General features: G+C 43.3%; 1 protein-coding gene and 1 pseudogene across 7 annotated transcripts in view; both read left to right on the top strand.

Annotated features, from left to right (window-relative positions):
* Positions 1-21,407, top strand: part of LOC145343183 (single-stranded DNA-binding protein 2) — a 406,347-nt gene that overhangs the window by 22,786 nt on the left and 362,154 nt on the right. The gene's annotated exons all lie outside the window — the stretch shown is intronic.
* LOC145343352 (small ribosomal subunit protein uS14 pseudogene) lies at positions 61-20,207 on the top strand (annotated as a pseudogene).

Raw genomic sequence — 21,407 nt, 5'->3', positions numbered from 1 at the left:
GGCACAACGGAAATTCATCCCAAGGAGGAGAAAACATGCTGAGAGGAAGATGAGGCAGCCATGGCTGACGAGGGAAGTCGAGGACAGCATGAAAGCAAAAGAGGAAGTGTACAAAGTGACAAGGATCAGTGGGAAGCCTTTAAAAGTGAACAGAGGATAACTAAAAAAGCAATAATGGGAAAGAAAATGAAATGTGTGTGTAAGCTGGCTAAAAGAATATAGGAAGTTTTTTTTTCAACGCGTAAAAGGTAAGAGAGAGGCAAAAATAGACGTTAGACCACTGGAAAATGAGGTTGGAGAAGAAATAATAGGAAACAAAGAAATGGCAGAGGAACTGAATAGTTACCTTGCATCAGTCTTTACGGTTGAAGACACCAGTGGGATGTCAGAGCTCCAGGAGAATCAGGGGGCACAGGTAAGTGTAGTGACCATCACTAAGGAGAAAGTTCTGGGTAACTGAAATGTTTGAAGGTGGATAAATCACCTGGACCGGATGGACTACACCCCAAGGTTCTAAAAGAGATAGCTGAAGAAATTGTGGATGCATTGATGGTGATCCTTCAGGAATTGGTGGAGGCAGGGAGGGTCCCAGAGGACTGGAAAATAGTTAATGTAACACTGCTGTTTAAGAAGGGAGGGAGGCAGCAGACAGGAAATTATAGGCCGGTTAGCCTGACTTTGGTCATTGGCAAGATTTTAGAGTCCATTATTAAAGGTGAGATCGTGGAATACTTGGAAGTAAAATAGGATTGAGTCAGCACAGCTTCATCAAGAGGAGGTCATGTCTGACAAATCTGTTGGAATTGAGGAGATAACAAGGAAGTTAGATAAAGGTAAACCAGTGGACGTGATTTATTTAGATTTTCAAAAGGCCTTTGACAAGGTACTGCATAGGAAACTATTAAATAATTTAAGAGTCCATGGTGTTAAGGATAAGATCCTGGCATGGAAGAGGATTGGCTGACTGGCAGGAGGCAGAGACAGGGGACAAAAGTCTTTTTCAGGATGGCAGCTGGTGACTAGTGGTGTGCCTCAGGGTTCGGTGTTGGGGACACAACTTTTCACAATATATAGTGAACAATTTGGAAGAAGGAACTGAAGGCACTGTTGCTAAGTTTGCAGATGATACAAAGATGTGTCGAGGGATGGGTAGCATTGAGGATGCGGGGGGCTGCAGAAGGAGTTGGACAGATTAGGAGAGTGGGCAAAGAAGTGGCAGATGGAATACAATGTGGGAAGGTGTGAGGCTATGCACTTTGAAAGGAGGAATGGAGGCATAGACTAAATTCTAAGTGGAGAAATGCTTAGGAAGTCAGAAATACAAAGGGACTTGGGAGTCATTGTTCAAGATTCTCTTAAGGTTAAATGTGCAGGCTCAGTCAGCAGTTAGAAAGGCAAATGCAGTGTTAGCATTCATGTCAAGGGGGCTAGAATATAAGAGCAGGGATGTACTTCTGAGGCTGTATAAGATTCTGGTCAGACCCCATTTGGAGTATTGTAAGCAGTTTTGGGCCCTGGATCTAAGGAAGGATATGCTGGCCTTGTAAAGTGTCCAGAGGCGGTTCACAAGAATGATCTCTGGAATGAAGAGCTTGTCGTATGAGGAACAGTTGAGAACTCGGTCTGTACTTGTTGGCGTTTAGAAGGGTGAGAAAGGATCTTATTGAAACTTACAGGATATTGCGAGGGCTGGATAGAGTGGACATGGAGAGGATGTTTCCATTCGTAGGAAAAACTAGAACCAGAGGGAGCAACCTCGGGCTAAAGAGACAATCCTTTAAAACAGAGATGAGGACGAATTTCTTCAGCCAGAGAGTGGTGAATTTGTGGGACTCTTTGCTTCAGAAGGCTGTTGAGGCCAGGTTAAGACAGGTTCTTGATTAATAAGGGGATCAGGGGTTATGGGGAAAAGACATGAGAACGGGGATGAGAAAAATATCAGTCATGATTGCATGGTGGAACAGACCCGAAAGGCCAACTGGCCTAATTCTGCTCCTATGTCTTATGGTCTTATGGTGATGTTCTTGTGTAACTAAACTGGAACAGAGTAACACACTCAAAAAAAGGATTTCTGATTTAAAGTTGTTCCACATCTCCTTTGCTTAATATCTAAACAAATATTTTTAAAGGTCCCACAAGTTTGACTTCCAATTTTAAATTCAATTCTAATCCTATTAATAACAAATTTATTAAGTTATCCACCTTCACCTCATAAGATGCCTTTATGCTATCAGTAAAACATTGCGTGATCTGGGTTTTGTTGGACACAAACTATTTTCAGCAAAACAAGTCTCACTGAAAAGTACAGTACACTGAAAATATCATTCAGGCCATGGACACATTTGTTAGGTTTCCATAATTTTCCTTCTGCATGGCTGTCTCTTTAGGTGGCTTAAGAAACATTTCTCTCTGAAAGGTATCATGCTGCAGAAATGTGGCATGTGTGGCCAAAAGAGCTAAAAATATCTTTAATACGTGTGCGGCTGTGGGTGGATCCACTCTCACATCTGCATCACCCAATTGCTCTTCAAACTCCTAGCAACTAGCCATAATTTAGCCTTATAAGTCCCATCCACAAGGACTTTTTCAATCCAAATGCACTTTCCTGACAAAGCTTACAAAACCTCTTATCTGGTACCTCAGAATAAATTCCAAACTTTCTCCAGATGTTTAACTCTTTAACCTCTCTTGATGCCTTGGTGTTAGCTTACCATGGTCTTTCTATCGCTATTAATCTTTTAGGGCAGAATTTTCCCAAAATTTGTCAATGTGTCAGGCTCTGACTGAAAACCAGTTTGTATCTCTCAAACACAGCTGAGTTTTCAGACCAGATTTTCTGGTGCACAGAGAATCTCCGGGCACGGTTTGCACTGTCAGTCTGGCGGAGCAGGGCCTGATAGAGCCTGCAAGGCCTGCTCCATAGAGATTGGGGCATGATTTTTTAAAGATCTATGTATGTAATTATACAATATACTCCTCTACACTTCCCCCGCTACCCCACCGCTTCCACCACATATAAGGGGTTCCCTAACAAAGGGATCCCCAGAGGGTCTGCTCTGGTATCTCCAGAAATTACAGACAGTTGGAGAGTATAATTCCAAGTAATTAGTCTCTGGGAAAAGTCCAAAATTCCCTTTGGATTTTGCAGTATTCCCCCTGTAGTATAAGGTATCACAGTTGGTTCAATATTTTTCTTCATTTTTGGCATTCATTAATGTTGAGGTCACAAAAAAATTCAAGGAGCACTGAGGCATCATTGAAGAACATCTGAGATGGATTAATACAGCAGATTTGCAAGACAATGGCTGCAATCTAACTGCCCTGTTGACTGAGTGCAAATCCCATACTGGCTGCTAAATCCCATGAGAGGGCAAAAACAGGATTAGGGGTGGTGAAATTTTAGTTTGGTGTACCCCCCTTTTCTGTCTGGCCTCCCACATTGTCCTGGGATACATTTCATCAGGTACTGTGGATTTATCTACCTTGATGCACTTTAAGACTTCCATCACCTCCTTCTCTGTAATATGTACACTCCTCAAGTTATCACCATTTATTTCCCCAAGTTCCCACACATCCATGCCTTTCTCAACAGTAAATACTGATGAGAAATATTCATTTAGGATCTTTTCCATCTTTTGTGAATCTGCACATAGATGACCTTGTTGACCCTTAAGAGGGCCTATTCTCTCCCTAGTTACTCTTTTGGCCTTTATATATTTGTAGAAGCTCTTTAAATTCTCCTTTGCCTTATCTGCCAAAGCAGTCTTGTGTCCCTTTTTTGCCCACCTGATTTCTCTCTCTCAACTCTACTCCAACACCCTCTATACTTTTCAAGGAATCCACTTGATCCCAGCTGCCTTTGCATGTTATATGCCCCCTTTTTCTTCTTGACCAGGGCCTCAATATCCTGAGTCATTCAGGTTCCCTACTTCTACTGGCCTTGTTCTTCACGCTAAAAGGAATGTGCTTACCCTGGTGGTCAGGAAGGCAAATAGGATGCTGGCTTTCATAGCGAGGGGGATTGAATATAAAAGTAGGGAGGTCTTGCTGCAACTGTACAGGGCACTGGTGAGGCCGCAGCTGGAGTACGGTGTGCAGTTTTGGTCGCCGCACTTACGCAAGGATATTTTGGCCTTGGAGGGAGTGCAGAGGAGGTTTACTAGGCTGATACTGGAGTTGAGGGGGTTGAGCTGTGAGGAGAGGCTGAATAAACTAGGCTTGTACTCGTTAGAGTTTAGAAGAATGAGGGGAGATCTCATTGAGACATATAAGATGATGAATGGGATGGGTAGGATAGAGGTGGAGAGACTCCTCCCGCTCAGAAAGGACGGTAGGTCTAGAGGGCACAGCCTCCAGATAAAGGGGGGACGGTTTAGAACAGAGTTGAGGAGGAACTCTTCACTCAAAGGGTGGTGAATCTCTGGAATTCTCTGCCCGTTGAAGTGGTGGAGGCTGCCTCGCTAAATATATTTAAGACGCGGGTAGATAGGTTTTTGATAGGCAAGGGGATTAAGGGTTATGGGGAGAGGGCGGGAAAGTGGAACTGAGCCACGACAGATCAGCCATGATCTTATTGAATGGCAGGGTGGGCTAGATGGCCTACTCCTGCTCCTATTTCTTATGTTCTTACGGTCTTAACCCTGGTTAATACACTTTAGAAAGCCTTCCACTTTGCCTGCCAACAGATTCCAATCAACGTTTGGAAGATTCTGTCTGATTTCATCAAAATTGGCCTACCCCCAATTTAGAATTTTAACTTTTGGGCCAGACCTATCGTTCTCCATAGCTATTTTAAAACTAACAGAATTATGGTCACTGGACCCAAAGTGCCCTCACTAACACTTCTGTCATCTGCCCTTCCTTATTTCCCAAGAGGAGGTCAAGTTTTGTTCCCCCTCTAGTCAGGCCATCCACATATTGAGAAATTCCTCCTGAATACACTCAACAAGTTTCTGTCCATTCAAGCCTTAATACCATGGCTGCCCCAGTCAATGTGGGAAAGTTAAAGTCCCCTACTATTATTACCATATTTTTCTTGGAGCTATCTGCAATCTCCTTGCATATTTGTTCCTCAATTTCCTGCTGACTATTTGGGAGCCTATAGTACAATCCTATCATTAATGTAAATGACAAATAACAGTAGACCCAGCACCTATCCCTGAGGCACACTGCTGGTCACAGGCCTCCAGTTTGAGAAACAAGCCTCTGCAACCGCCTTCTGTCTTCTGTCATCAAGCCTATTTTATCCAGTTGGCTACCTCACTCTGGATCCTGTAAGATTTAACCTTATGCAATAACCTGCCATGCAGTTTCTTGTCAAAAATCTTGCTCAAGTCCATGTAGACAACGTCAACTGCACTGCCCTCATCTTCCTTCTTGGTTACCCCTTCAAAAAAGCTCAATCAAATTCATGAGACATGATTTTCCATTCTCAAAGCCATGCTGACCGACCTTAATCAGTCCTTGCCTCTCTAAATGCCTGCAGATCCTTTCTCTCAGAATAACTTTTAACAGCTTACCCACTACAGATGTTAGGCTCACAGGCATGTAGTTTCCAGGTTTCTCCCTGCAGCCCTTCTTAACCAAAAGCACAGCATTTGCTGCCCTCCAATCTTCAAGCACCTCACCTGTGGCAATGATTCGGATATCCCTGCAGGGGACCTGCAAATTCCTCCCGAGCCCCCACAACATACTGGGATGCACTTCATCAGGTCCTGGGGATTTATCTACCTTGATGTACTTTAAGACCTCCAGCATCACCTCTTCTGTAATATGTACACTCTTCAAGACATCAGTGATGTCACGCTGACGTGAATCACTACTGATTTTCAAAAACGAAAACCAGTTGTAATGACAGTGCCAGGGGTTTGCAGATAAATGTCGCCCCTAGGCAGTGCTGTGGCACTTCATCCTGGCACTGCTCCCTGGTGGTAATATTTTAGTATGGATAGAGGATTGGTTAAAGGACTGAAAGCCAAAAGTAGGCATAAAGTGGGGATTTTTCAAATTGGCAGGCGGTAACTAGTGAAGTGCCAGAAGGAGTAGTCCTGGGGCCTCAGCTATACACAATCTACATTAATTACTTTAGATGAAGAGACAAAGATATATCACATATCTAAGTTTGTTGATGATACCAAACTAAGTGGGAAGATAAGCTGTTGGGAGAACACAGGGAGGTTGCAAAGAGATGTAGACAGAATAAGTGAGTGGGCAACAAGATGGCAGCTGGAGTTTAGAACATAAGAAATAGGAGCAGGAGTAGGCCATCTAGCCCCTCGAGCCTGCCCTGCCATTCAATAAGATCATGGCTGATCTGTTGTGGCTCAGTTCCACTTTCCCGCCCTCTCCCCATAACCCTTAATCCCCTCTCTTATCAAGAACCCATCAACCCGCTTCTTAAAAATATTTAGCGAGGCAGCCTCCACCACTTCAACGGGCAGAGAATTCCAGAGATTCACCACCCTTTGAGTGAAGAAGTTCCTCCTCAACTCCGTTCTAAACCGCCTCCCCTTTATCTTGAGGCTGTGCCCCCTAGTCCTACTGTCTTTTTTGAGCGGGAAGAGTCTCTCCACCTCTATCCTATCCATCCCATTCATCATCTTATACGTCTCAATGAGATCTCCCCTCATTCTTCTAAACTCTAACGAGTACAAGCCTAGTTTATTCAGCCTCTCCTCATAGCTCAATCCCCTCAACTCCGGTATCAGCCTAGTAAACCTCCTCTGCACTCCCTCCAGGGCCAAAATATCCTTGCGCAGGTGCGGCGCCCAAAACTGCACACCGTACTCCAGCTGCGGCCTCACCAATGCCCTATACAGCTGCAGCAAGACCTCCCTACTTTTATATTCAATCCCCCTCGCTATGAAGGCCAGCATCCCATTCGCCTTCCTGACCACCTGCTGCACCTGCAAGCTAATGTAGGGAAGAGTGAAGTTATGACTTTCGCCATAAAGATAGAAATGCAGGACACTTTTAAAGTATTTAAAGTGTCAAACTTGTAAATGTTGATGTTGAAAATGACAGAACACAGTTAATATGCAGGTGCAGGAAGCAATTAGGAAGCCAGGGGTGAGCACTACTGCTTTGGGCAGTATGATGGCATCGTGGTTAGCACTGCTGCCTCACAGCACAAGAGACCCAAGTTCAATTCCGGCCTTGGATGACTGAGTAGATTTTGTACGCTCACCCCGTGTCTGCGTGGATTTCCTCAGAGTGCCCCGGTTTTCTCCCACAGCCCAAAGATGTGGGGGATACGTTGATAGGCCATGCTCAATTGCATGTGTCAGGGGGATTAGCAGGGTAGATATACGGGGTAATGGGGTTAGGGCCTGAGTAGGATTGTTGTTGGTGCAGGCTCAATAGGCCAAATGGCCCCCTTTTGCACTGTAGGAATTCTGTAGTCAATGTTTGGGGTTATAGAATCGGACAGAGGTGTGGGCAAAGGTGGAGTGCTCTTTCGTAGTGTCAGTGCAGACTCTATAGCTGAATAGCTTCCTTCTGCATTGTATAAATGCTATGAAATGACCTGTTGGCCTTCATTACAATGGGATCGGAATAAAGAATAAAGTAGTCTTGCAACAATTGTACAAGGTTTTGATGAGACCAAATCTGGAATAGTGTGTATTCTGGTTTCCACATTTTAAAAAAAGGATATACTCGCATTGGAGGCAGTGCAGCAAAGGTTCACTAAATTGGTTCCTGGGATGAGGACGTTGTGCTATGATGAAAACTGATATTCTCTGGAATTTAGGGCAATGAGAAGGGCTTGACAGGGTAGATGCTGAGAGATTATTTCTGCTGGTTGGGGAGTCTAAAACATCAGGTCACAATCTCAGTATTAGGGTTGATCATTTTGGACTGAGATGAGGAGAAATTATTTCATTCAAAGGGTTGTGAATCTTTGGCATTCTGTACCTCAAAACATTGTGGATGCTATAATGTTGAATACATTTAAACCTGAGCCTTGAGCTTTAGATACAGAATTAGGGACACCGCCACTGTGCCACAAAGCCTCCTAGGATCTGAGTACTGACCAGTAATATCTAGATGTGACAATTCTCAGAGAAGAGAAATCCTCAAAACCATTCAGATCAAGAACAGGGTGAGAAACAAGCCCATAACCATATATTTGGAGCTGAAACTTGATACTGATGTACAGAGTACATATTTCCTGTTAAGACTGCACCAGAAGATCTTTCATGAGAATTTTGAAGAGAATAGTTACCCAAAGAAAGTTGTACTAAAGCTGAGCAAAATCATGTCGGTGGCATCTGGTGAAACTGTGATTCGACAGCAAGGAACGACACAACTCAGAGGGACACACAAAGGAAAAAACGTTCCACGTCACTGAAACATATGGTCCTGCTATCCTGGGGTTGAACAGTTGGGAAGAGCTGCAGCTGATCTCAGTAAAGTCTCAATAAAGTTGGTGTCACTGAAAGTTCGAGATAGCACACTGGTTGAAAAGCTTCCTTTGATCAGAAGCAAGAGTTTGATCCAAATGTGTCCAGTGTATTTTAATGGGACGGTTAGATACTTGTGAGATTTTGAGTGTCATATCACCATTTACTCAGAGAAGAAATTTGCCGCCAAAAGTACCAATAGAACTAAAAGAAAAGTTTGAAAGTGAACTCCAAGGGATGGAAGAAAATAAAGTAATTGCCAGAGTGACAGAGCTAACAGATTGATTTTCTATTATTCGGAATCTTAAATTCTATCATTGTGAAACAAGCCAAATGGACGGCTTAGAGTTTGCCTGGATTCCAAGATCTTAATCATGCAATGAAATGAAATCAGTACCCTATTTCAATCATGGAAGAGATCAGAACTGCATTGGCAGGGTCAAGGACAAAAATTTTCAGTAAGCTTGATGCTAGAAATGGCTATTGAAATTTGAAGCTGGGTGAAAAATCTCCACTGATGCAAACATTTAACACATCCTTTTGTGTGGTGCAAATTTCTGTGTCTACTATTTAACATTAGTGAACCAGAAAAAAGATTAAATGTACAAAGGATGCAAATATCAGCTTAGCTGATGATATCCAGTCCATGGTGTCAATTGAAAAAAAATGAAGACTATCATCTACACAAAAATATGGAGAGATTCAGCAAAGCATGGTTCAAGCTAAATGCAGCCAAATGCATTTGGGAAGGTGACAGAATACTAGTTCTTCAGAATGGTGTACACATCTGAGTCAAGCTGTGTCCTGGAAAACTTACTTTGAGACAGAAGGTCCAAGGGTCAAGAAACAGTGAAAAAGTTCCCTTAGGTTGGTCCAGTACAAGCTAGACATGACTCAGGTCAGAACACAGCAAATTGTCGAGAGGTGATGAGAAAAGATGCTAAGTACTAGTGGTCATAGTCACATGGGAAGAGGAGTTTCACAGTATGTAAGCATACATAATAGAGAGAAGCCTGTTCCTTTGCAAGTAGATGTTTTGCACAAGGATTGAGAGTAATGAAGACCAAATCCATGAGGTGGAGGAATATCAGATCTGTAAGGTGGATTACCACCTGAGTGATACTTGAATGATGTTCTTTGACAGAACAACGCAAATCTTAAACCATACTGGCACAATGGTTAGCACTGCTGCCTCACAATACTAGAGACTCGGTTTTGATTCCAGCCCTTGAGGCACTATGTGCATGAGTTCCCTCCAGGAGCTCTGGTTTCCTCTCACAATCCAAAAATATGCAGATTAGGTGGATTGGCCACGGTAAATGCATGGGGTTACGGGAATAGGGTGAAAGGGAGGGCCTGGTTGGGATGCTGTTTCGGAGAGTTGGTGCAGATTCCATGAGCCAGATGGTCTTTTTCTGCATCGTACGGATTTTCTGATTCAATGAAAAGAACCTATTTTTAAAATTTCAAATTTCATGATAAAAGTCAATTGGAAATTTTATTTAGTCTAGACATGTATAAAAAAGTTAATGATTGGAAAGATTATGTTGATATAAACAAATTTTCAAAGAAAGAAGGATGTTGTATTGTTACATTACTCCAATATGATTTTTGAACTATACCATAATGCAGGGGTGAACATACATATCCAAAGTGCCACATATCATTTACTAGTCAGTGCACCAAAACAATAGTATATCGTTCCACCAAGCATGAAGGGCTGTAAGAAAGAGTTGACAAAAGCTTCAGTATCATGCCTACCTGTGTAATTGTTTCAGACTGCTGGGATCTGCATAACATAACATCAGGTAATCGAATAATATATATAACTTAAAAATGCCCCCTGTCTTAATTCTTCAGTAATCTCATTGTTACTCGTCCACTGAAAACCTATAAATATTAGGAGGTGAGATTGACTTCAGTGTGTCATCATAGCCTGCTGTTTTACTGCATTAGTAATCAGAATCTGGCAGCCGCAGAGTGTTAAGTGCAGCTATTAAGATCCATGTGATTTTCGAGGAAAATTACATTGCATCAACTAGAAGAGATAATAGGGTTCTGCTCTTTGGCCATATTCTGAGGGTGCAAATGGCAATGTCTTTGTTTGCAAAGGTTGTATAACTTTAAAATAGCTAGCAGACTGCATGAGCACTTTATAAACTGAGCTTCGCTGTGCAATGGAGACACAAGAAGCTTTTGCTAAGCGTGGATCTTACATTACTTATATTTAATCCATGTTAGATGAAAACCTCATTCTCCAGTTAGCCTGTCACTTGGAGGATGATCTTATCAGCTTATCCTGCTGGTTGATCGGTGTGGTGAGCAGGTAAGATTGTGAGAAAGGTGAAAAACTGGCTTTGCACTCTATTTCTCTCCTTTCATGATTCTACTGGCACTGTGAAGCCGGTGTGATCAGCCGGTGGATTATAATAAATTTGAATTTAATCTGGCTCACGTCATAAGGGTGTCACTGGTGGAGGTGCTTACTGGCGAGGATCATGTATGGTTCCCCCACCAATGAAGATCAGACATGATGGTCTTGCTGGTGAGATGGAGGCCATTGAGGCCCTCTGGATAGCTGGGGCAAGGGAAGGCAGTGCCAGCTTGGCACTGTGAGTCTGGGATGCTGACAGTGTCAGCCTGGCATCCTGGCATTGCCCATTAGACATGCTGGCCCTGCCCACTGGGCACAGGGCAGGGCCTATGGGGAAGGGGAAAGGGCCTAAAGGGGCAGGGCCTAAGGGGAGGTAGGGTCTGCACACTGCAACTGGGGATCACTGGGTGGGAAGAGGAGGGGGGAGTGAGAGAATTCGCAGTGCAATAACTGTATACTCTTGCAAACAGTGCACTGGAAGATCAGCGCATGTGCAGTGGCATCCTCTCGCAGTCATCAGTCGGCTTCTCTGCGTGAATAGACTCCATCCATTCCCCCGACTGACGAGAATTACACTTTGCCTCATCTTGTTCTCTAAGTAGCATATGATCGTGTTTGGGATCCTCCACAAAAAAAAATGGGCGTGATTCTCTTTTTTTATGCTCATTTGCTGCTGAGAATTTTTTTGGTAAGATCGCCCCCAGTATCTGTTTGCAACCAAAACCATATGTGCCAATTCTTTATGTAGAGTAAAACACTGAGCAAGGTATGGTTTGCAAACTGTTTTGTCTAGTAAAATTGAAATGATTATTTAACTAAGTATCCAAATCTGGATTATTGGAAGGAATCTGACAAATGTTTTGAGTGGGAGAGAATTATACCACTAAACTGTAAAAATGTGCCTTTTAGTATCATACTTCTGAAACAGTTTATTTAAGAGCTGTCTGTGGTTTTGACAATTTATCAGTCGATTTTCAAAAAAAAAGTTACATGCTTTAGACGTCAGTTTACAGAAAAGAGTTATTTACAGAGTATTAACAATAGGGCATGGTAAAGTAAATATTTAAAACTCACATTCAGGGACTCTTCACTTCTATGTCTGAATACTAACTTATCAGCTCAATAAAACAGTGTCTTAATAAACTTTGACCAAAATTGCTAAGTGAACATTTTGGAAGCTCTCCTCACACTTATCTGCCCATAAACACTGCATCATGTAATCTTTGATTTCTGTATCCCACTGTCACTCAATGGCAAATTGTTGGATATTTCACAAGTGCTTTTCTAACATTTGAATATTTCTAAAATGTTGAATATTTGTTATTTTGAATTCTTCATAAATCAGTGTGACAGCCTCAAAATTATTGGGTAGCAGTGTGTTTGTTTTGCTATATTTTATGTTTGTAATAACAAATGCTGACTATATATATACTATTGTCTTTCTATTTTGGATTAATTTATAATTCTTCTTTTTGATCTTTTTTCCCCAGCTTAATTTTAATGTTTTGCGCTGCTTTCAGATCTTTTGAGTCTTTTAAGAACCAAGTTCGAAAAGACAGACTTCAAATATACTTTGTACCAGAACTTCCTACTTTGGTAGGAAGCTTCCACATCTTTTGTGTTCTGCTTTAAAATGTAAAGCATTTTTCTTGAAAAGAATTATCTGGTGGTTAATAATTTGGCTACTGAATTAAGGATGATCTTTTTTGTACCAGTTTGCCATGCAAAATCCTATAGGAAAATCTTCTTAAGTTGCTTTAGTGTTTGCAGGTGAAGGATGGAAGATATGTCTGTTAGAAAGTTTAACAGTGAAACTAGTTAAGTTGGCTTAAAAATTGTGGAATAATTTTTGCTTGGTTTGATAAATGTTCGCTTTTGAAATTGAGCTGCAGAAATCAATACAACATTTTCTTTTGTTTAAGAGTGTCAAAATATTACCTGTATTGAATTAATAGATTGAGCGCATCACACCAGTGACATGAAAAGTGGATTTGCATCTGCGTCTCTAAAAATTACACTTTAATTATACTTTTATAGAGATAACATTAATGCAAAAAATCTGGTAAATTGCTCCATCACCTCCATCATTTGCCTATCAACAATTCCCTTCTTCTTAATTCAGCCATTGTGCGCAAAATTCTAAGTGTCGTCCCCATCTCCAGATCACACACCTATTCCCTGTTGTTTAGCTCTCAATTTCTAAAACTTTGAATGACTAGTGGAGATTTTATGTAGTTGGAATGGCTAAGCAATTTTAGTTGATACTCCTTTCTGCTGGTTTGCAAGAGTTGGGCGACTAGTTTTGGGGGGGATGGGAAACTTGGGGCATGGAAGGGATGGAAGAAAATAATTCATCTCTCTGAACTGAAAATCAGCTTTCTCTTATTTTTGAGCATGGACTTGTGATTCTCGATCAGATTGCACCCACTCCAATTGAGGCAGGTAGCACATAAATTCATTTAAATGCTGGTTCATTTAAATGATTTCTGTATTGTAGTGTTCAGCCAAGAATGACCTGCACTGCAGGATAGTTGTATGACCAACATGGGGCAAAGCTGTATGCATGGTTGGCATTTGTCCCATTTAGCTTGCATCCCTTTTAATAGCCTGCCCCGTGTAAAGGAGTACTGTGCTAATTATAAGGAAGCTGTTGCTGACTACAAGTGGTGCAAATGGATGTGAACAGGACAGCCAAAAGCCAGGACTCCTGGAATCTTAGATATGGCACTGGAAGCATTACGTTCAGCAGATTGATGGCAGGAGAGAAGTCCAGATTGCCTTGAGCACCAGGAAGCCCTGGGAGCTTGTGGCCAGAGGTATAAATTCCCAGAGTCTTGCCCAGAGAACCTAGCAGGGTTGATGGCACGTGGGTGGTTAATGTCAGTGAATGTATCTTCATATGATATCTCCAACCCACCACACGACCAGCTTCTCACGTTGCGCAATGCATTACACCTCCATCAGTCACCCATCAGCAATCCCCTGTAGTCACGATTTAGTTGGTTGCACTCTCACTTCTGAGTCAGAAGGTTGTAGTTTCACGTCTCACTCCAGAGACTTGAACACAAAATCTAGACTGACCTTTCTAATGGAGTACTGAGGAACGTTTGGAGGTATCACGTATTACAAAAGACAGTAAATTAATGCCCCAGTTGCCTTAAAATAGATGTAAAAGATCCCAAATGACTATTTTGAAGAAGAGCGGCAGAGTTATCCTGGGCAGTTCAGAAAATATTCATCCCTCAATCAGCATCTCAAAAACAGCTTATCTGATCCTTACCGCATTGTCATTTGTTGGAGTTTGCTGTGTTCAAATTGGCATTTCTTACTTTACAATAGGATTTGCACTTCAAAAGTACTTAATTGGCTACATCCTGAAGTTGTGAATGATGCCTTATTAATACAAGCCTTTTTATTGTTCCTGGTGGTCAGCCTAACATTCAGATCATCCACCTCGTCCTCACATACTTAGCAATGATGCCATCCTCAGAACCTCCTCTTACATCTTTCATATATCTCCAGCTATTCAGCAGGTACATCAGCCACGCATAGCGCAACACATTCACTGACACCCTTCTCTGTCTTTTGCAAGACGAGATGACCCAAAACTGCAGGGAGTAGAGCAGAATTAGAGCGGACAGGCATCACCTAGGCCTGCTGGATGTGACTGTGCCCAGCATTACGGCAATGACAGAGGCCGTTGCATCCCCTGAGCACATGCATGATAATGGGGGTGGGAGGATAAAATGCAAGAAGTCCATATCTGCAGCTTGCATTTTATGTCAGATATAGCAGGGTTAGGATAAGATGACATTTGATGAGCGCCATAAGACAGGAACATTCGTGCACGTGTTCAGTGGATGCAACGGCCTTTGTGATAGCTGTAATGTTAAGCACAGTCACCTCCAGCAGGCCTTTGGTGCAGGAATGCTTGTCTCTCTCCAATTCTGTTCTGCTCCTTGTGGTTATGGGCCATCTTGTCCTGCAAGAGACAAGGAAGGTTTTCTCAAGGAATTTGAATCCAACATGGCACAGGGCATTGCACAGAGCTTAGAAATGATCTTTTCCAGAGTAAGTTGTGGCCAGCTCTTTTAAAGCACTTGTGGACTCAGCTGTGATGCAGCATCTGAGATTAAACCAGATGATTTGCGTAGTGTCACGTTTGATCTCATGATGAGCTTCTTACTGCATATTAGCAGCATCACTATTGCTACCACTTAATTTCACCTCCGTAAGATTTCTTGACTTTTCCCATGGCTCAGCTTATTTCCTGATGGAATCCTCATTTGTGCCTTTGTTACCAATAGTCTTGACTCTTCTAATGCACTTTTGGCAAAATTCTTCCCTTAAACTTGAGGTCACCTTAGAACATAGAACATTACAGCGCAGAACAGGCCCTTCGGCCCACGATGTTGCGCCGACCAGTTACAAAACAATGACCCACTAACCTAAACCAATCCCTTCTCGTCCATAAACCTATCCACGGATCTCTTAAATGCCCCCAAACTAGGCGCATTTACAACTGCAGCAGGCAGGGCATTCCAATCCCTCACCACCCTCTGGGTAAAGAACCTACCCCTGACATCCGTCCTATAACTACCACCCCTTAATTTAAAGCCATGCCCCCTCGTGCTAGATTTCTCCATCAGAGGAAAAAGGCTATTACTATCCACCCTATCTAAACCTCTAATCATCTTATATGTTTCAATAAGATCCCCTCTTAGCCGCCTTCTTTCCAGCGAAAACAACCCCAAATCCCTCAGCCTCTCCTCATAGGACCTCCCCTCCATACCAGGCAACATCCTGGTAAACCTCCTCTGCACCCTCTCCAAAGCCTCCACATCCTTCCTGTAATGTAGGGACCAGAACTGCACACAATACTCCAAGTGCGGCCGCACCAGAGTTGTGTACAGTTGCAACGTGACGCTGCGACTCCTAAATTCAATCCCCCTACCAATAAACGCCAAGACACCGTATGCCTTCTTAACAACCTTATCTACTTGACTCCCAACTTTCAGGGATCTATGTACACATACACCTAGATCCCTCTGCTCATCCACACTATTCAAAGTCCTCCCGTCAGCCCTATACTCGACACATCTGTTATTCCTACCAAAGTGAATTACCTCACACTTCTCCGCATTAAACTCCATCCGCCACCTCTCGGCCCAGCTCTGCAACCTGTCTAAGTCTTCCTGCAAACTATGACACCCTTCATCACTATCTACCACACCTCCGACTTTGGTGTCATCAGCAAACTTACTAATCCACCCAACTATACCCTCATCCAGATCATTAATAAAAATTACAAACAGCAGTGGCCCCAAAACAGATCCCTGAGGCACACCACTCAAAACCGAACTCCATGATGAATATTTACCATCAACCACCACCCTCTGTCTCCTATCCGCTAGCCAATTCCTGATCCAATTCCCTAGATCACCCCCAATCCCATACATCTGCATTTTCTGCAGAAGCCTACCATGGTGAACCTTATCAAACGCCTTACTAAAATCCATATACACCACGTCCACTGCCTTACCCCCATCCACCTCTTTGGTCACTTTCTCGAAAAACTCAATAAGGTTAGTAAGGCACGACCTACCCGCCACAAAACCATGCTGACTATCTCCAATCAATTCTTTACTCTCCAAATAACTATAAATCCTATCCCGAATAATTTTTTCTAAAACCTTGCCCACAACAGAAGTGAGACTCACTGGTCTATAATTCCCGGGGAAGTCTCTGTTCCCCTTCTTAAACAATGGGACAACATTCGCTAACCTCCAATCTTCCGGTACTATACCAGAGGCCAACGACGACCTGAAGATCAGAGCCAGAGGCTCTGCAATCACTTCTCTTGCCTCCCAGAGAATCCTGGGGTAAATCCCATCCGGACCAGGCGACTTATCTATTTTCAGACCCTCCAGAATATCTAGCACATCCTCCTTATCAACTGCAACACTGTCAATTCTACTCCCCTGCAATCCAGTGTCCTCCTCAGCTATATCCATGTCCCCTTGTGTGAATACCGAAGAGAAATATTGGTTCAATGCCTCTCCAATCTCCTCCGGTTCCACACATAACTTCCCTCTGCTGTCTATAACTGGCCCTAATCTTGCCCTAACCAACCTTCTGTTCTTACCATACCTATAGAACGCCTTAGGATTCTCCTTAATCCTATCAGCCAAAGACTTCTCATGTCCTCTTTTAGCCCTTCTTAGCTCACTCTTCAACTCCCTCCTAGCCAATCTAAAGTTTTCTAGTGCACTACCCGAGCCCTCACGTCTCATCCGAACGTAAGCCTCCTTTTTCCTCTTAACCAACGAAAAAACTTTTTTGGTGCACCACGGTTCCCTAGCCCTACCAATTCCTCCTTGCCTGACAGGGACATACCTATCATGGACTCGCAGTAGCTGCTCCTTGAAAAAACTCCACATTTCAGACGTTCCCAGTCCCTGTAATCTCCTAGTCCAACCTATGCTTCCTAATTCTCTCCTAATAGCCTCATAATTACCCTTCCCCCAGCTAAAACCACTAGCCCGAGGTTCATTCCTATCCCTTTCCATCACTAAGGTGAACGTAACCGAATTGTGGTCACTATCACCAAAATGCACACCAACTTCCAAGTCTAGCACCTGGTCTGGCTCATTTCCCAGCACCAAATCCAATATAGCCTCACCTCTAGTTGGCCTATCTACATACTGAGTCAAAAAACCTTCCTGCACGCTTTGTACAAAAACTGACCCCTCTAATGAGCTAGAGCTATAACAATTCCAATCAATATTAGTAAAGTTAAAATCCCCCATAACAATTACCCTATTACTTTCACTCCTAACCAGGATCGTCTCCGCAATCCTTTCCTCAACCTCTCTAGAACTTTTAGGAGGTCTATAAAAGACTCCCAACAGGGTGACCTCTCCTCTCCTATTTCTAATCTCCGCCCATACTACCTCAACAGACAAGTCCTCATCAAACTTCCTCCCTGACACTGTGATACAATCCCTGACCAATAAAGCTACCCCTCCCCCCCTCCTACCTCCTTCTCTACTCCGACTAAAACATTTGAACCCCGGGACCTGCAGCAACCATTCCTGCCCCTGCTCTATCCATGTGTCTGAAATGGCCACAACATCGAAGTCCCAGGTACTGATCCACGCTGCAAGTTCATCCACTTTATTGCGAATACTCCTCGCATTAAAGTATACGCATTTCAAACCCTGCTCCACCCCACCCCTGCGATGCTGTGCATTGCAGTCCCCATCTATGCCCCCCTCACTTTCAACCTCTCTACTCAGGATCCCCCCCCCCCTCCGAATCAGTTTAAACCTAACTGGATAGCCTTAGCAAATTTACCCCCCAGGATATTGGTCCCCCTCTGATTCAGGTGCAGACCATCCCTCATATAGAGGTCCCACCTTCCCCAGAATGAGCCCCAGAATGCTGCCCTTGTGCTAATTCTCACTGTTCCTATCACCAATAAGCCCTCTGCTTGCTGACTCTTGATTAAACAACATCTTGATTTAAAAATTTTCATCCTTGTTTTCAAATCCCTCCATGACCCCCTCTTCTCCCAATTTCAGTAATTTCTTTCAACCGCACAATCCACAAGAAAACTGCACACATCTAATTCTGGCCTCTTGAACATGGGTGACACAGTGGATGGCACTGCTGTCTCACAGCGCCAGGGACCTGGGTTCAAAGAACGAACAAAGAATAGTACAGCACAGGAACAGGCCCTTCAGCCCTCCAAGCCTGCACCGATCACGTTGCCCTATTTAGACCAACTGCTTATATCCCCCTATTCCCCATCTGTTCATGTATCTATCCAGGTAAGTCTTATATGTCACTAACGTATCTGCCTCAACCACCTCACTTGGCAGTGCATTCCAGGCCCCCACCACCCTCTGTGTAAAAAAAAGAAACTTCCCTGCACATCTTCACTGAACCTTTCCCCCCTTATCTTGAACTGGGTGTGATTGTTGTTGGTGCAGGCTTGATGGGCCATCTGGCCTCCTTCACGATAGGGATTCTGTGATTCTGTGATTTCAATATTTAGTTGCTCCACCATTGATGGCCATATCTTCAGTTGCTTAAACTCCAAACTCTGGCATTCTGCCCTTAAACTACCTCACTTTCCTCCTTTTAAAACATTCATAAAAACTTAACTCTTTAAGCAAACTTTTGGTTGACTGACTTAATGAAGCTAATTTTACTGTTCTGCCTGCCATGGGAATCGAAGCGGGTGAGGGGCAGACCGTGGAGAGGTCTGTTGATCTCGGGCAGGATTTCACAGTTTCAGGATGAGCGTGGTCATAAAATCCCACCCAGTATGTTTGTGTTTGGCTTGGTGTCATGTTTTGTTTTCTAATATTCTTATAAAGAACTTCAGGATGTTTCATTATGTTAAGGGTGGTATATAAATAATTTGTTGTCTGGTGGCTATTATCCCAGCTTCCATTGCAGCAGATGTAAGCGACACTCATACTGCAGTGGAAGGTCACGTGGAGGTCAATATATCCATGCTTGTTGCCATGCAGGCTCTGACAGCTGCCATCATGGCTATGGATATAGACTTGCACAGGCTGTTACAGCAGCCGAACAACTGCACTTCAGCAAATTACTCAACTTGATGCTCCTTCAATGTCACTGAGTCAAAATCCTGGAACTCCCTCCCTTACATTACTATGGGTGTACCTACACCTCAAGTATTGCAGCAGTTCAAGAAGGCAGCTCACCACCACCTTCTCAGGGGCAACTAGAGAGGGGCAATAAATACTGGCCTAGCCAGCAATGCCCATATCCCCGTAAATGAAAAAAAAGTCATTATGGATGTTGCTATCTTTTAAGATGAAGTTCCTGGTGGTAGCATAGCTCTCATTGTAGGCTTAATTTTATGTGGTCAGTTGGTGGAGGGTGGTCGTGAGCTGTGTGTACAGAGGACATCCCTGTTTCAAGCAGTTAAGCCCTGGTCCTTCAGTGATCTGAAGATGATGGTTGACTGCCTCAGCACGAAGGCACCCATTTTGCTGCCAGAGTAGTGGACGCTTATCAACATAATGATCTGAGCATGGTGCACACTAACTTCAAATTAGTGGAGTAGAACCCCCTGCAGTTAAGGTATATCTCCCCATTTAAGGAGGATTACAGCTCTGGCCTCCATAACTGCAGCAGTCTTTCTATCAATCCGTATTATTTTTTCAATCGCCATATAGTGAAGGATAGAACAGGAGCCTATGTTTACACAAATCTCCTCTGGCCACCATAGATCATCAGCAACTTTACTGATCTCACCCAGGAAATTTGGCTAGGGCTCTTATTCATGCCGACTCTGCAAACCGACTCGGCCTGATCCGGAAATATGGCCTCAACATGTGCCGCTGTGCTTTAGACAATATGTTAAAGACATCAGCTTTGTAAAACTAGATTAAATACAGAAGGAGCAAGAGAGCATTCTAATGTAATACGAAATGAAAATCAGCATTTGTTGAACAACTTATTATTGCCTTCACCTGGAAGAAGCAAACGTTTGTGATGCTCCATTTTTGGAAATAGAATTTAACTGGAATTTGTTTTTTTTAAAAAAAGCTAGTTACCACAACTCCTCCAAAAGTCACCACGATACTTCCACAAACTTGGCCCTATCAACAGTAAACTAAAAGCATTTCCCCTTGGATAGCTGGCCTGTTAAAGAATGCTGGTGATGTAGGTTCCCTCTTTTGTTTAACAGTGAGTGCTTTGGGGAGGATATTCACTGGACCACTGAATGGTTGGGACTAGGGCACTATCCTGAGGAACTCCTGCAATGGTGTCCCAAAACTGAAATTGTTGACCTTCTTCTATCACGATCCTTTGTGCTAGGTATGACTCCAACCAGTGGAGAGTTTTCTGCAAATTCCCATTGACTAATAGGGCTCCTTGATGCCACATTTGGTCGAATGCTGCCTTGATGTCAGGGATTCACTTCCACTTTGAGAGCTCTGCTCCTATGTCCATGTTTGGATCAAGGCTGTAATGAGGTCAGGAATTGAGTTGCCCTGGTGAAACCCAAATTTAGTATCAGTTAGCTGGTTTTTTCCTGAGTAGGTGTTGCTTGATAGCATTGATGGTGACACCCTCCGCCTTATGATCAAGAGCAATGGAACGGTAATTTGTCAGGTTGGATTTGCCCTGGACAGGACAACCCTGGAGAGTTTTCCAAATTGCCAGTTAGATGCCAGTTTGATAGCTGAACTGGAGCAGCTTGGCTCGGGGCACGGCATGCTCTGGAGCACAAGTCGTCGGTATTATTGCTGGAATATTGTCGGCTGCAATCTTTTGTGCTCAATGACTGCACTGGCATTGGATATTCCCAGCAGGCTTATGATGCTGGGGACCTCAGGAGGAAGTTGAGATGCATCATCCTCCTGCCACTTCTGGCTGAAGACGAATGCACTTTGTTGCGCTGATGTACTGAGCTGTTCCATATTTAGGATGGAGATATCTGTGGAATCTCCTACTCCTGTTAGCTTAATGGTTCACCATCATTTACCACTGGATGTGGCAGAACTGCAGAAATTAAATCTGATCTGTTGGTTGTGGGTTGGTTTGCAGCATCTATCACTACATGCCAATAAATTTTGACAGTTATG

This window comes from Carcharhinus amblyrhynchos, chromosome 5 (genome assembly GCF_965287045.1).
Source record: "Carcharhinus amblyrhynchos chromosome 5, sCarAmb.v2.hapA, whole genome shotgun sequence".
Taxonomy (NCBI): Eukaryota; Metazoa; Chordata; class Chondrichthyes; order Carcharhiniformes; family Carcharhinidae; genus Carcharhinus; species Carcharhinus amblyrhynchos.
Note: the sequence above shows the minus strand (reverse complement) of the source record. Positions and strands in the feature narration are given on the sequence as shown.